The sequence below is a fragment of the Rattus rattus genome, chromosome 4, assembly GCF_011064425.1.
Source record: "Rattus rattus isolate New Zealand chromosome 4, Rrattus_CSIRO_v1, whole genome shotgun sequence".
Lineage (NCBI taxonomy): Eukaryota > Metazoa > Chordata > Mammalia > Rodentia > Muridae > Rattus > Rattus rattus.
In genome coordinates this window covers 17,430,688-17,448,106 of record NC_046157.1, presented here as the reverse complement: position 1 = coordinate 17,448,106, position 17,419 = coordinate 17,430,688, and positions in this window count along the sequence as shown.

Here is a 17,419-nt window from a genome sequence, read left to right as displayed (position 1 = left end):
AAAATGTATCAAGTACCAAATAAAGCCTCTACCTTGGGAGAGAACAAAACACATACAAAAAAGCAACTGAGGAGGGGCAAAGAACAGGCTCTGGAGAAGAAAATTTCAGACAGAAAATTCTCAGCAATACGCTCAGACTGATAAAATGTATCCACAAAATAAGAACAGGGCCCGTTTTTGTTTTTAAACCAGGGAAACAAAGTATCAGAAACAACACCGTGTAGAGATGGTTCAGCCCTAAAGGAGCATGCCTGCCTCCACGCCTGCCACCTAAGTCTGATCCACAGGAAACACAGAGGAAGAAGAGTACCAACTTCCACAAGCTATCCTGACGGCCACACATGGGCCATCACAGCATGTGTGCAGTGTTTTAAGATCACACATAAGAAAGCAGACCACAGGCTAAGGAGATGGATGCAAAAGTGCAAGGACCTGAATCTAAAGAGAAGAGTATGAACCTACACAACCCCTCTTTAAGGCCAGGCAAGGTAGCACTGGCTCAAAATGGAGCAGAAGACTAGGTGTGCATATCCACACTCTCACACACACATCATATACACTACACCACACACACACACACACACACAGAGAGAGAGAGAGAGAGAGAGAGAGAGAGAGAGAGAAAGAGAAAGAGAAAGAGAGAGATACAGCAGACAGAGTGAACACCTATTCTCATCCCAACTAGCAGGCAGGATCACAGCACGCATTTCTAAGTATAGGCTACAATTTTGTTGTTTTTCGAGATAGGGTTTCTCTGTATAGCCCTGGCTGTCCTGGAACTCACTTTGTAGACCAGGTTGTTCTCGAACTCAGAGATTGCCTCTGCCTCTGCCTCCCAAGGACTGGGATTAAAGGCATGTACCAACATGCCCTGATGGCCACTGTCTTTTAGACCAAATGTACACACTAGCAACAAATGCAGGTTCTGAATTCAAAGATAAAGGTTAAGTCTAAGAGTTTGAATTTCTAACAAGCTCTTGAGAGATGCTGTCATCACCAGTCCATGAAATACCATCTGAAAGCAAGGATCTCTTAGCTCTGAGGGCTCTTAGTTCTCTGTCCAGCTGTGCACTGAAATCACCTGGGCGTTTCGAAAATGTCGACGCTGGGACTCCATTCCGTATGATTCTAATCAAATGGGTCCAAGAGGTTTTGAAGTCTCTTTAGATGGAACTGAACCGAGGCTGAGAACCACAGCTCAAGACAAACTAGAATTGTGCTAATCATTTGTCCTGGCCTAGCCCACCCATTTTCAAATACTGCATCCATTGTTGACATGGTAGCTTTTAAGAATACATACTCTCCACAGCATGAAAATCAACATAAGGTTACACAGCTACCCACTATTCAGATAGTTCTAAACACCAAGTCTCATTAACATCAGTGGAGAAGGAATCATAACAATATCCAGAGAAAGTTATCCTGAGAATTTTCACGTATTAGATTCCCATACTCATCCTGACCTTTCAGAAAGTATATATTTTTTTTAACCGTAGACCCAAGTTCTATCGAGTGGAGGTTTTCTGGGAAGAAGACATCTTTTAGGGATCTACGGACTATCTCATGGGACAGTGTGGTTTCAGCAGCTCTTCATGCACCAAAGGACTGGGATGACTTTAAATTCCAACACTCTTATTGTTTGGATAGAAGTGCTCTCAGAGGGCTGTGGAGATGGCGTAGTGGTTAAGAGCACTGACTGCTCTTCCAGAGGTCCTGAGTTCAATGCCCAGCAATCACACAGTGGCTCACAACCATCTGTAATGGGATCCGATGCCCTCTTCTGGTGTGTCTGAAGACAGCTACAGTGTACTCATAGATAATAAATAAATTTCTCAGAGTCTTTCTCTCAGAAAGGCTCATGGTCAAGGCTTGGTCACCAGCTTGTGGTACTACTGAGAGGCATCTGACCTAGTCAATGAATTAATCATTTGATTGAGTCATGACCTGAAGCCATTAGCAAAACATAGATCTGGTTAAAGGAAACAGGTCACTGAGGACACGCCCCTTCCTGTCTACCTTCCCACCTCCAGGAAGTTCGAAGCACTGCTCTGCCATTCCCTTCTGCCATGACAGACCGCCTCACCACAGGCCTAAAAGCCACAGAGCTATCCAAGCCCAGACCGAAGCCAACTCTCCAATCCCTTCCGCTGATTTCTTACATATTTATCACGATGATAAAATAAACTAATGTAAGTGCAAATTATGAATCCGGAAACACAATGGCTCGTACCCTCAAGTCTTGGAAGGGAAGCAGTTCTGACCTAGATCTCTATATTCACAGAACCACCGACCAAGCATAGGCTGCTGTGGCGCTATCAAGGGCTCCCTCTTCAGGACACGACACAGGATGTGTGCTACCAAAACCATCAAGGGGAGGAAGTATGGTTTGAACAGGAAATGGCCCCACAGGCTCAAGTGTTCTGGTACAGGGTCCCCAGCTACTGACACTGTTTTGGTTGGCTGTGGGACCTTTAGATGGGGCTGGAATGAGGGATGTACAGCCCAGACTCCAACCCGGGTGCTCTCTGCCTCCTGGCCTGAAATGAGTGAGCCATCCATACAGTCTTGCCTGTGCCATGCCTTCCCCAGCCCCATGATGAGCTGTATCTCCTGACCACTGCAATGTAGTGAGACCCCAGTCAAGAAAGAAAAGGGTCTGGCAGTAATGGTGCACACCCTTAATCCCAGCAGAGGCAGGCAGATCTCCAAGTTTGAGGCCAGCCTGGTCAACACAATGAGTTCCAGGACAGCCAGGGCTACACAAAGAAACCCTGATACAAAGAGTGGGGAGAGAGGGGAGAGGGGAGGGGGGAGAGGGAGATATGGGGAGGGGGAGGGGGAGAGGAGAGAGAGAGAGAGAGAGAGAGAGAGAGAGAGAGAGAGAGAGAGAAACAGAGGAATAAAGTCTGTTTAATAATGATCTGGTTTGGTTAGGAGCCTGAAACCTTTCTGTACAGGGTATTTTTGCATTGAATCCTAGAGCCCGCTCTACACTTCTCAGTTTTTAAGCCACTGCTGTGTGCTTAGTAATATGAGAGTGTAATGTTGTATACATTTTTCTTTGCATAACTGGCTGTGTCAAATGAGTTTTTTAATAAAAAAACAAGCTAAACGTCACTAATGATGCTGCACACCTTTAATCCCAGCACTTGGGAAGCAGGGTCAGGCGGATCTCTGTGAATTCAAGGCTAGCCTGGTCTACACAGTTAATATCAGGCCAACCAGGTATACATAGTAAGGCCCTATCTCAAAAATAAATTTAAAGAAAAATTAAATCCTCTTATAAAAGGGGGTGGGGTTAAAAAAAGAAAAAGGCTTAGTACTTAAGAGCACTGGCTGCTCTTCCGGAGGACCTAGGTCAGGTTCCCTCCGTCCACAGGGCAGCTCACAACTGTCTGTAATACCAGTTCCGGGGGACCAGGTGCCTCCTTCTGACCCGTGTTGGGCACCAGGCACATATGTGGCACATGTACATCCATGCAATGCACATAAGAATAGGTGAAATCTCGGAAGGGAGAAAACAGTGGGCAGCCAGCTTTATCAGGACGAAAGAGAAACCAATGCTGGGAAGATGGCGCTGAAACCCCAGGGGAGGAATGGTGCTTACTATTCAGAGGGCCAGAAGGGGGCAGCCCCAGAGATCTCTGCCAGGTCCCCTCAAACTCTGCAGGACATGGTTCTTATGCATGGGAAGAGGCTGGCAAGACCAGGCGACAGAATCAGGCAGAGATAAGAAGGCTGAGCATTCATGACTATTTAGAATAGCTTTATCATTATTCAAGGTAGCTTCAAAGTTAAGGTGCTGGTTTAAACAAGCCAGGATCAGTGTGGTATGGGTTTTTACAACGTAACTGTTTCATAAGAGGGGGAAAATGAAAGCATATCATTTAGGGTTCTTATACTGATATCACTTGACAGTAAACTATAGAAAGTAAAAGACATATGCTATGAATGCTGCAGTCATACAAAAAAGCTGTCTGAAACAAGGACACACGAGTTCTGCTTGTGTAGGTACTGCTCCACTCACAGCCAGGGCTGGCCCAGTCCTCTGGCCTCCATCCTGAGTGCTAGGGCTACCAGCATGCAGCACTGTACCTGACTCCACAAGAGAGCTTAGCAACCTAGGCCCGGAGTACACACCGACAATCCCAGCACTAAGGAAGCCGAGGCTGAGGCAGGAGAGCAATACAGATTTCAAGACCACCCTAAGCTAGTTAGCAAGTTCAAGGCCAGATGTCCAACCCAAAAAAAAAAAAAAAAAAAACCAAAAAAAAAACACTTACAAGTAGTACATATATATGCTACTGTGTAATGCATGTGAACGAATCAAAACAGAAATCCCACTGACTGACACAAAGCATCCGGCCTAAAGTCCAACCGTTCTAATTAACCCCAGCACTCAGGAGGGAGAGGTAGGTGATCTCTGCGTTGAGGCCAGCCTGCTCTACAAATCAACTTCCAGGACAGCAGGGCTACACAGAGAAACCCTGTCTCAAAACAAACGAACAAACGACTCTCACTAACAGGCACAGAAGGAGAGTTTTCAAGTCGATGCATTTGTGCATGAAAAGCCTGAAACCTCCAGCAGGTTAGATGGTGAAAGACTTAATGTTCTCCCCAGGATCAGCACTGAGGTATCCATTCTTCCATACCAGATAACATAGCTATGATGAACAGGTAAGAAAAGGAAACAGATCACAGGCACAGAGGTAAGAAAGGAAAAATAAAACTGTTTTTGCTAGTCAGTGACCAGGAGACTATCAAGAAGGTGGACCCTCTAAAAAAGCTAAAAGCTGCTGGAAAGTCAGTTTCAAGAGGTTTCAGGACTCAAGAACCAACTCCAAAGTCACTGTATGTGGAACGTCTGTAGTTTCAGCACCCAGGCAGGCCTGAGAACTGAGAGCCATCTGAGTTCAATTTCTAGATCCCACAGGTGGCCACTACCACAGACGCCTCTGACTGGTTCAAGGCCACTCTCAGCTACCTACATAGGGAGTTTGAAGTCAGTCTGGGATACGTAAGATCCTGTCTAAAACTATTAAAAAAAAAAAAAAAAAGTCTAGCAAGATGGCTCCCTCGTTACCATACCTGACCGCTTGAGTGTAGCGCACATGCACATGCACACACACACACACACACACACACACACACATATAAATAAATAAATATAAATAAAACTAAGTCAAAACAACAGCAGAGTACAATGAAGGGAGAAACTGAGAGAAAGAGAATGGCTAAAATGCAAGCCGCAAACTACGAAGAAACACACGCACACCATGCATTTGATAAGATTTATATTCTGAATATACTTTACAAATCATTTAAAATGATGTGGAAAAACATGCACAATGGGTAAACACTGTGAACAGATACCCCACCAAAAATTCCCATGAAAAAGCCAAAGTTAGTCACCCAGGGAATGTTAATTAAAGCCATAATCACACACTGTAGACCTCCTAGAATGTCTAGAGTTAAGAGGTACCACAAAACAATGCATGGTGGGTGTATAAAAGTGTTCAACCGTTTAGAAAAACAGCCTGTCTGGTAGGTTTGGGGAGGGGGTTAGGCTTTTAGGATGTGCTGTTTATTTGCTGAGCTGGGCTCCTGCCCCCAGACTCCAAGGAGCTGGGCCTACACCAAAGCCAGTTACTTATTTTTAATTATTTTCTCATTTAAAAAAAATCACTTTTACTTAAATGTATTTTTAGCTGGCTTATGAAAATGTAAGTAGGGGTTATGCGGTAAGTCTAGAAGTTCCTCAAAGGTTAAATTTGCTCACCTACAATATAATCGATCCACTCGAGCCCTAAGGATTTACCTGGGAGAAATAAAAGTCTATATCCGCACAAAGACAAACACAATCACTCAATGAAGCTGTACTTGTAATACCGAATCAGAAGCCTACCCATGACCAGGGAAATGGACAAAAAGACAAAGACACACGTGTAAGAGCCTACGGATACTGACGAAGACTGGGAATGAACCAATGATACACACGCAACCACACGGGTGTGATGTGAAACAGGGATGCTACTCCAAAGAAGCCAGACTCTAAAAGGCCACTAACTGATTTCCGTTTACACAAAACCCATAAGCACAGCAAGCTCAGGGAGTTCTGAAGAGCTAACCAGCCGCTCTCCTGTTCATCCAAAAGTTCAGGAAAGGCAACCTACAGTAAGTGCGAAGGTGTATGCTTACATATGTGCTGACAGCAGAATTCTCTCCACTGAAACCAGTGAGGCAGAACCACTCTGGTCATTCCAGGAGAGCTTGGCACCCTGGACACAGCAGCTTCCGGTGTCTGAATGTTTGAGAGACAATGTGACTGGCACGGGATGAAGCTGACAGACGGGTTGGGTTTGCCAGAGTAGGCAAACCGGCTCCTCCAGCCACCACTACCCCTTCTTCTGCCCCCACACGAGAACCCTATCTCCACCCAGGCCAGTTCAGAACCAGGGTATGCGAGTCATACTAGGCACAGTAATGGTGGACTAGGACAGAGATATTCCCAGTGAAGGCGCTAGACAGAAACTCTGGATCCATCACACTAGTGGGCTAGAGGTGCAAGAACTCTTGACAGGGCTAGGGAAACAGAGACGGAGGCTGTAAGCCATCAACCGAGCCCACCTGGACCAGGAAAGGGGCGGGGGGGGGGGTATGTCATGTGTCAACAAGAAATCAAATCTAGCCATTGGTCTGAAGGCTCCACCTCCAGGCGGCGCCAAGAACAAGCCACGCATCTGGGGTAAGGGTGTGAGGAGGTCTTAACAGAATATCACAGGCTTCTAGCTGCCAGCATCCAGAGTGAGGTCGAGGAAGGCCTTGCAGCAGCCGCTGGTAAATCCTTTCTCATTCCACTCAGAAACGAAGACCTCAACACTCGCTCTCTGCTCTTCTACCCATCCTTGGCTTTGGGCCCACAGCATAATCAACCATGACAAAAACCGTGTGGCAAGGCGCAGGCCGGGCTCGTGCCCAAGTTACTACTGGCTGCCACACTCATGTGACCAACAGGACAAGATAAGGCTCGACTAATGCAACACTACCCATTTCCCCTTTCCGGAGGACCTGAGGCTAGCGATGCAGGTTGCACAACTGCTTGCACAGAGGCACACCTACCTTCACCAGCAGACAGGTGGAGGGGATGACTGTGTCCCCGCAACCATAGCCCTGGGGCTATCCTACCTTCCCTTCCCTCAGCCTAAACCAGGCAGGCACTCAAATGGTTTCACATCCAGTCTAGACTTGAAAGAGGGAGTTGCTAGATACAATTGTATGTGCTGGGGGGAGGGGGGCGGGGGGCGGGGCGGGGAGGGTGCTCCCCAGGTTGGTCAACCTGAGAGGAAAAGGGATATTTGGAACCCATACTCCGGTGCTTCGAATCACATCAACTCCAGCTAATAACAAAATCGGCCTTCCTTACCTGAGTTTTCAGCTCTCCCCAGGCAGACACTGCTTCGAGGATGCTCAGACTTGAGGTAGCAGAGAGGATCTTGCAGGCCACTGCCTACCCTCCAGCAATGGCTTCCAAAGGTCAGGTTCACAGCGCTCTTCTGCTCCCCAAGCCCCTACATCTTCCTGCATTCCTCTTGGCACTAGAGCAACCCCGATGCCAGTAAGGCAGCTTGCAGATTTACCACCTCCTTCGTCGTCTGCGCCTGCGGGTTCTGTGTCCCTCTTGGAATCCTTCTCCCGCTGGGGACCCTTTACCGTTCAGATACGTTTCCTGAACAGCCCACACTACCTGGCCCTCTTGCACCCCAGGCAGCCAATTTGCTTCTTGCACCCCCAGGCGCCCCTCTCCTTCAGGCCCCCGGGGCCCTACAGGCCTGGCCCTCCCTAGCAGCTCGTGTCTGTCCCCACTCGGCAGGGATGCTCCTAGGACCACTGCCTCCCCGCCCGGGTGCCTGCAGCTCTCCCAGCTACGCTCTTCCGAACTTTCGAGCTCCTCCGTGTGCGGGCAGGAGCCGTCCAACTCCGGCAGCTCCTCCGGCTGCCGCAGAAGCCTGCGTGGGCTGCCCTCCCCGCGCTCCTGCACCCCGGTACGGGCCTCGCCGCGCTCCTGCACTGCGGGGCCGCCTCCCCCCTTCTCCTGCTGCTGCCTGCGGGGCCCCAGGCCCTCCTCCTGCGCCACCGGCCCGCCGGCCGAGCCCGTCCACGGCGCCGGGCGCCTCCAGTCCGCGGCGTCGGGCGGCCCCCACACCACCCCCAGGCTGGGCTCGTGGCCGCGGCCGCCCCGCTCCTGCACCCCCAGCCCCACGCCGCCCTCCTCCTGCACGGCCGGACCCACCCCGCCCTGCTCCTCCACGCCGAGCTTCAGCCCGCGAAGAAGCTGCGGGCCCCAGCTGAGCCGCCCGACGCGCGCCGGCTGTTGCTCCGGCAGCGCAGGGCTCAGCCCGCCACGCTCCTCCTGCGCCCCCCGCCGGCGACCCCCAGCGCCCGCCGCGCCGCGCGCACGCGCCTGCCCCCCAGAGGCCGCGCGCTCCCGCCCCTCCAGATGGTGCTGTCCTGCGCGCCCTCGCCCCGCGGCTTCCGCCTCGGCCCCGAGCGGGCCCGGCGTCCCGCCCTCGCCGCCCACAATCGACCTCGGCCACCCCGGCGCCGCGCCGCAGGTGCTGCGGCCCCGCGAGCCGGCGGCCCTCCAGCCGGGTTCTCAGAGCCCGCGCGCGCCTGCGCCGCCCCAGGGGGTGGGGCCCACTGGGGTCGCTCCGCCCTCTTAAAGGGTCCTGGCACTTTGAAATAAGAGTCTGAATTTAGGGGAAGGGATGTCGGTGGAGAGGGTGGGTAAGGGGTGGTGTGACACATTGAGACAGGAAGGGTCTCACTAGCAGCCCAAGCCAGCTTCGAACTTGAGACACTCCTTGCTGCTGTCTCCTGAATGTTTGAAACTCAAAGAGGCATTTCAGCTGCACAGGTTTACCCTGTGGGAGTGAAAACTCACTTCTACCGGTTCTCAATTGCTTCTGGTTCCATTTAGCCACCGGGCAGAAGAAACTGGACCTTCATGCTCTCCCTGGGACCAACTGAGGCTCTTCCAGAACAGGGGAGTTTGTCTCCAGCCAGTTCTCTTCTGATGGGAGTTTTGGTTAGAAACTGTCCCCAGGCAGAGCCGTCATCCTCCCTCCCTGCTCTCCCCACCCCACCCCACTCCCGTGCCCTCTCTATTCTAGCAGCCACCGGAGAGACCCATGAGCACCTCCACTTCATCTATAAAGTGGGCAGAATAAACTAAGGATGAGGGATCGGCCATCAGGGTAGGAGTAAGTGGCCATCTGTTTGTGTGTGGGTTGATCCTGGACTTGCCATACTTTTACAGCATTCTAAATTCTCAAGAAAAGCTGACCCTAAATAACTGAGGTGTTGACAAATACTCATACTTTAGATTTTCAAACTCCACATTTGCTAACCCTCAGGTAACGTCAGAATGTGTAAGGCCATTCCTTATTCTAGTCCTGTGTTTCACCTAACAAAAAAACATGCGGAACACTGTGAGTTTGCAGAAAAGTAGTATGTATGTCTGCAGAGTTAAAGGAACTCACCCCAAGCAGTCAAGGTCAACTGTAACATAGCTTAGCTAGAGAAAGGAAAGGAAGGAAGGAAGGAAGGAAGGAAGGAAGGAAGGAAGGAAGGAAGGAAGGGAAGGAAGGAAAAGAGTCAGGCTCTGAATGAGGAAGACTTCTTTCTGCTCATTACTAGACCAGGACCGTCCCTTTTTTCTTCACTTATAAAAGCTCATTTTTGTCAGGTGGAGGCACACATCTTTAATCCCAGCACTCAGGAGGCAGAGGAAGGCAGATCTCTGAGTTCAAGGCCAGCCTGATCTACAGAGTGAGTTTCAGGACAGACAGGGCTACACAGAGAAACCCGGTCTCTAATTAATTAATTAAGAGTGCTTTTGTGTTTTGTGTACTCAATCATCTTGGAGAGGGGGACAGAAGCTCCACTCATCTCCTGGGGGGTAAATATTTTAATAAGCTTGATTTTCCTCCCCTTCAACCCTTGACCTCTGAGTGTCCTTGGCTTTTAAGCAGTGGGCAAGCCGTCTCTGGACTGCTCTGGATTGATTTGTCCAGTATTGGGATCAAAGGCTGTGGCCAAGGGGGTGAGAGGATAGGACAGCCATGTAAGCCACACAGAGCCTAATCTGGGTGGATTTGGGTCACCGTGGCTTGCTCTGCGAGGTGAGCAGAGAAACCGGCTGAATCATTTCATACAGCCCATCCTCTTGCCTGGGAGCCAAGAAATGCGTGTTCTTATCTCAGCCCGGGTCTTTTTTCCCCGTGTGAGGAGCACAGGGGGACAAAAGAGTTCAATGCACCAACCTCTCTTGTACTGTTTGCCTCAGCAGTGACAGTGGCTAAGATTTACAGAGCCATGAGCTATATTCTCCTTGTTCCCCTGTCACCCGCAGCAATGAGTGCATATGAGCAGCCTCCGTGTGCAGCGATAGGGCTGAAGCCTTGTGCGACTAAACGGCTTTTTTCAGAATCTGGAAGTTGACGGTGATGAAGCCAGAAATCACATCCAATTGTCTAACTGTATAATCTGTCCTCGGAACCACTCGAGCAATAAAACAGTGCCAACGCAGGAGCTGGGCTGCAGGAAAACATCAGTACTAATGAGATTTTAGCGGCCAGTAGACGCAAACAACAGATTTGGCCAAGATGGCTCTACCAGTAAATCAAGCTCCAAATCAAACAGAACAAGGGGTCAAAGCAAGTCCATTCCGAAGGTCTTGGTAGGTGATTCTCTTAGAGAAGCTTTTCCTCCCCTCCTTCCGTCTCTCATCCAATTGCCCTCAAGAGCAAGATCTGTGGCCCTCAGCCATTCCTAGCGCGCAGCTATCTGGAGGGAGCCGGAAGTCTGTGTTCCATCATGCCTTGCTCTCCACAGGGGCATTTAGTGCAGGAACGGCAGTGGGAGATTTCTCTAAGGCCGTCTTTGTCTCCATATCATCCAAGGATGGCAGTTCGAGTGGCTAGAGACTGCTCTGCCACCCAGGAGCTGATAGCATATGGAAGAAAGGAGCTTTAGATTAGAAACTGAAGGTTCGGGGATTCACAAGGAGCCTGAGGCAGACTCTTTCCAGACCTGGAACTTTAAGAGCGCTGCCTACGTCGGAGTGACTCTGCAGGAAGAAGGGCCTGTCGGGTCTCGTTGGAAACGGAGTGTGCCAACCTGCTCGAGGGTGGTGCTGGTGGCTCCCTGAAGAATCTCCACTGTGAGACAGTTGCCCTGCGGGGTGAGCAAGAAGCCAAAGCAGGGGTGTCGGGCACCCTGCTTCACGCCTGCAGACAGATGTTCAGCCCGGACTAGGAGGATGCTATGGAATCATTGCAACAGGATTTGAGCGTTTTGTCCCTCCCCAACCCCCCACCACCACCATCACGGCCTCTGCTGCCACCACTATCAGTCCCCACCCTCCCCACTGCCCCCGCCCCCAACTCCCGTTTGCTCTTTTGACTAGAGCAAAGTTGTACAACCACTATTGTAGTCTACCACTTGGAGACTAATTCAATCCAGTGTCTATTAGTGTGGCTTTTTTCTTTTAAATCAAAGGACAATAAAACACCCAAACAGAACTTGTTTCTACTTTTGGTTTAAAATACAAAATGTGCGGTGGTAGCACGGGGTTTTTTTTATCCCAGCACTCCAGAGGCAGAGTCAGGCAGATCTCTGAGTTTGAGGCTAGAGTGAGGACAACCAAGGCTACACACAGAGAAATCCTGTCTCGAAAAACCAAAATGGCAGTAATAAAAAAATTAACAATAAATGTAAATAACTCAAAATGTACAAAAATGGATCCGGAGAAGTTCAAAAGCTTGCATTTTCCTAAAGGATACTCACATCTGAGTCCTGGAATGTATCTAGCTCCCAAGGCGCCTTCCTCAAGAAGTTATTTAATAAAGGAACGTTTACTAATCTCCCAGCATGCCTTTCACATTCGTGGCTTATTTTTGACTTCCTGATGCTTTCCTTTCCCCACCCCAGGAGACAATAAACTCCACCACAACAGGAATTTTTGTTCAATGCACATGCAGTTGGAACAATGCCTAACACAACACAAATGCCAAGAATGTCTGTGGAATGCATGAGTGTGTCAGAGGTAGTGAGCACACCGTTTTTATGACATTTTAATCCGTTTATGTGTGTGGGCACGCCGGTTGAAAGGCCTGACATTTTCACCAAACCCTCAGGAAAAATGCGTTTTTATGTTTAATTACCTTAGATTTCTTTATTTTATGTGCACGAGGGTTTTGCCTCTGTGTAAGTAGATGCGCCATATTTGTGTCTGGTGTCCAAGGAGGTCAAAAGAGGGTGTTGGATCCCTTTAAACTGAACTTGTGGATGGTTGTGGATGGCCATGTTGGTGCTGGGAACTGAACACGAGTCCTCTAGTCTCTCTCTCTCTGTGTGTGTGTGTGTGTGTGTGTGTGTGTGTGTGTGTGTGTGTACAATTTTACACACACGGAGGTCAAAGGACATGTGGACTTGGTTCCCTCACTTTAAATCCAGGCAGTTGTTTTTCCTCAAGCTTTGCCACCTATGCCTCTATTCCCAGGACTGTCTTGCTGTCCTTCCCAAAGCTCCCAGGTGATTCCAGCATGCCACCAGAAATGGACGGTGCTCGGTGAAATTGGCAAGGGAGGTGGAGAGATCAGATATTTTGGTCTTCACACCTGGGCCTGGAACTAGTATTAACTGAGGTCACTGGGAAATGAGGTGCTAGGATCAGAGCGAACGATTGTATTGGACAGAAGCAAAGTTCTGGAGTCAGGAAGGGGATTGGAAGAAGGTGAAGGGAGGAATTCTGAAGGTTCCATAGGCGTGGAAATGTCTACTAACCCATTTCACATCCTCCCAGAACCAAGAACAGCCTGTGTCTTCAACTATCACTAGGTCAGGGCTCCTGAGGGAGCTGCTCAGCAGGCCGTGTTCACACACCCCCGGGGCAATTCAGTTTTCAAAACCTTACTAGGGCATAGGGAGGATCGGTTTTCTGCCAGCGACTCCCACATGCCTGCCTCCTCTGCCCAGCGGGAGAAAGAGCTAGAAGAGCCTTCCAACCCTGAGGTCAGCAGGGGCTACACTACTGAAGAAGTACCACGGAGTCCTGAGTTCTGGCGCCCCCTGGTGGGCATCTAGAATAAAGAGCGTGTTCTTCCAGCTGTGCATCGAGTTCCAGCAGGAGGTCGGGATGTCGTTTAGCCTAACATACAGTCTCCAGCACTGAGAAAACAGGATGTGATGAGCCCTGCCTGTAATTCCAGCACTTGGGAGGTAGAGGCAGGAGGATAAATTTAAGGTCATCCTCTGCTACACAGGGGGATTGAGGTCAGCGAAACTACAGGAGATAATTGTTCAAATAAGGACCACATCATCAGAAACAAAACAGACCTCTGGAAAATCAAGACTAATAATCATATCAAAAGCTTTCCTTACGGCTTCATCTACTCTCAAGTCCTGCGAACCCCATTTACCTAGTGGTGAGGTTTTAAGTTTTTGGTTGTTTTGTGTTTTGTTTTGTTTTTTCCTACTTGTGTACATGCAGCTCCTCTCTTTCCTCAACTTCCCTCAATTATAATGAAAACACCATGCAACCCTTTGCTGCGTTTCTCCTTCTGCCCCAATGATGCCTATCCCAGGCTAGACCACTCTTGCAGTCTCTTTTGGCTCCTCTGGATAGTTTAGTAAACTCTACTCTGACACGCTACTACATCTGAGCTAGTTAGGCTCACACATGTTACTCTTCCTGCACCCCTGGATCCCCTCCTCGTGCCAACATTCAGCTGACTGCCGGGCATTTCCACTTGGTCACGTGGACATGAGGAGTTAACAACATCCCAGACGCAAATCCAGCATCTCACCCCACCCCTGACTCTGTCACCGAACCAGAAACCAAAAATCAGACCCTGGTTCTTATTTATTTGGTTGTTTGAGATAGGGTCTCACTATATAGCTCTGACTGTCCTGGAACTTGCTCTGTAGACCAGGCTGGCCTTGAACTCACAGAGATCCTCCAGCCTCTCAATCCGAGTGCTGGGATTAAAGGCCTGCACCACCACTCCGGTTCTCGGGCAGCTTCTTTTACCCATTTCCTCCTTAGGCACGACAACAGTGCCTCAGTTCCCCAGGGATCCAACCTCTTACTTCATTTCATTGGCCCACTTAGAGAGAACTTGTGCCCCAAGCCCTAGCTTCCTCCCAGGCAGTTTTCATTCAAATGGTAACCACACACCTTTGAGATGCCAAATGTGGCTTGGAAAAGCTTTCACCAGCTCAGCCAGCCTGTTCCTCAGATCCTCTCTCAGAGGGATGTAAGGATTATGAGAGACAACACTGCCTTAGCTGCACCCCTGAATGATGTGACCCTGTTGACTTTGGGCCTCCCTGTTAATTGCTGGTTAATCGTCCTAAACCCAATTTCATCACTTCCCTCTCTTATGTCTTACTTATGACTGCTCCCTGGTAATCCCATGTGTTTGGGAAAATCACAGCAGGCTAAGACCCGTGGGATTGACTCACCACAGTAACAGAGTGGGAAATCTGGTACCCAGGGGGTCAACAGTGTGAAAATAGAAGCCAAGACAGGTCTGTGAGTTAACCTCTAGGATATACCACAGCAATCATCGTGTCAGAAACCAGGGAGGTGAACTCAAGAGTGAGGGTGCTGACCTATGTATGGCTTCTGTGAGAACAAGCATATCCCTAACAAGACAGCAAGTTCCTGGAATGCTACTTTATCTGCTGTGGTTTGAGTAAAAATGGCCCCCATAGGCTCCCATAGGGAATGGCACCATTAGGAGGTATGCCCTTGTTGGATGGAGTAGGTGTGGTCTTGTTGGAGGAAGTGTCACTGAGGATGGGTTTTGAGGTTCCAAGACAGACCTAGTGGCTCACTCTCTCTTCCTGCTGCCTGCCAATCCATATGTAGAACCCTCAACTTCTTTTCCAGCACCATGTCTGCCTGCATCCTCCCTCCATGATGATAATGGACTAAACCTCTGAAACTGTAAGCCAGCTCCCATTAAATGCTTTCCCTTCCAAGAGCTGCCTTGGTCACGGTATCTCCTCACAGCAATAACTAAGCCATCATTCAAGACACCTTAGTAGCAGTAGAGACCAACAGGAGCAGCAGCTGGGGCCATCAGGACATGCACTCGGGTTAGGAAGGCCGTCTGTAGGGTAAACTGAGGCAGGTCACCCACAGCACCTCTGATGAAAAGATTACGAAGATGCCCGGTGTTTTGTCTGCTTATTGGTTGGTTACTAATTATTCATCGAAAACAGTGGAAGAAGAGTCCACACCACCAAGAAAGCCAGTTCTGAGGTCTCACCAATAAAAGTAACAGCACCAACTTCTTTGGTGCTTTTCATATACAAAAGAAAAAGTAGAGGTCATCCTAGGCTGGTAAATCAGTCTCTTTCAGGCTGAGGGAAGAAGCTACTTCCCAGGTAGAGGTAGCATACCATACCTAGCATAGAGATGTGGTTCAGAGTAGACAACCCCCCCCCCTCACAGGTTCTGCTGGTGAGGCCCAGGCCTACTGACAGCATGTCCTAGTGGGTTCAAGAGCAAGCTGGGAATTCAGTGCTGCCCAACCATTCAGCCAATCTTACCGAGGGCTCCGGTTTGGCTTTATGAGCTCTTGTGGCTGCTGAAGAAAAGATTCTCCTCCAGGGCACACTTAGAAAACTCTAGACTGTGTATGTGCATCTGGAGTGGGTCAGTCTTATCGGGGTTAATTGTTGTCCCTCCTCACCATTTGCTAGAAGTTGGTCACTTTTATCATGGAGTTCATGAGTTTCCATTATCAATTTATCCAGAGATACAAGAAGCACTCAGCCAGCATCATCTTCCCACAAATTGCCAAAAGTGACTGTTTCCTTGCTTCTCACAATAGAGGATTCAGGACAATCAAATGCATTTCTCTTGCTAAGATTATTCTAAATGTTTCTAGGACAGGCTTCAGTAAGTCTAGGCATCAGCCTCCAGGAAGCTTACCAGGAAGCTCAGGTGGAGTACCAGAATCGGAAGAAACAAGAAAGGCTCTGCTTCAACAAGGCAGAACTCCCAAGAGCTGTCCCCTGACCTCCATGTAAGCATCCTCCTCCATCACTAATGGGACCAGAGGCAGCAAAGTAACTGAACAACGGCTAAACTGTCTCCTTGACAGGAATGACACAGAAGATACCCCTCCTGCATGTTATCCATGAAGCAGCTTCTTGAGGTCATCTAGGGAAAAGACCAATCATGAGTGTAGGTAGTGTTATCTACCTTACGGACACTGCCTAAAACTAAGGAGAAAGTGAACTGTTGCTAAAACCCTTTCCTGGGAGAGATGTAAGCACACGTATCCCTCCTAAAGTCCCAATCACAAACTGGAACAACTTTACCAGGTCACTTACGCACACAGTGTATGAACGGCGTTTACTAAACTGCAGATGCACCCGTTCCCTCCCCCGAAATGAGCATTCACTTCTGCCTTCTTTGTCTGGAGACAATGATAGGTCACCTCATACTCCTACCATGCCTCTCTTCCCTGCCATGATGGATTGCCAGTGATAGAGTAAGAAAGACATGAAAGAAAAACACTCGATTGGAATGAGACTCCAATTAATGGAATGGGCATTTTCCTGTGTGTGTATTTTGCCTGCAATATGCACCTCATGCATTCAGTACCTGTGGATCCCAGAAGAGGGCGACGGATCCTGTAGCTGGAGTTATAAGCACTTGAAAACCAGATAGGTGCTGGGGAGAGGCTGGGCCCTCTGAAGGGCCCTTAACACCGTCTTTCCAGGCCCAATGTTTATAACCCATAAGACTAATTTTTGTTGCTGTAGAATCTAAATACTAAGGACAAGGACCTAAATCAGAATCTATCAACAGAGATTTCAGTATGTATCTGTGTAACTACTACTCTGGTGAGGTAGATAGTGGGGGAGGATACAGCAGAGACAAGTCCATAGGAACTCTATGTCCAGTTTTGTTATGAAATGAGTCCGACAACTCAGTATATCGAAGTATTTTATTAAGTCAGGTAAGGAATCTTCACATTGTTAAACACCAGCTGTATACATCTATAAGGGCATGTCAGCAAAGATGGCTGAGTATAGGTTAGCAAGTCCCAAAGATATTCAAAAGCTAACATAGTAAAGGTCATGCGAATTCTAGCAGTGAATCATGACAAAAGTGCACTCTATTCTTATGTTCAAGATCTACATTTTACCCGATAATAACCTTATGAGTAACAGAAGCTGTTATTTCAGACACACATTTTACCCAAGACTAAACCTTAGCAACTCACTGCTTTGATTAGAAACCCTTATAGCAAAGGTTATTTTAGAGACTGATATGGCAAAACGCACGCCCTTTATTCATGACTGAAAATCCCACTATGCATGGTGATACTTGTGA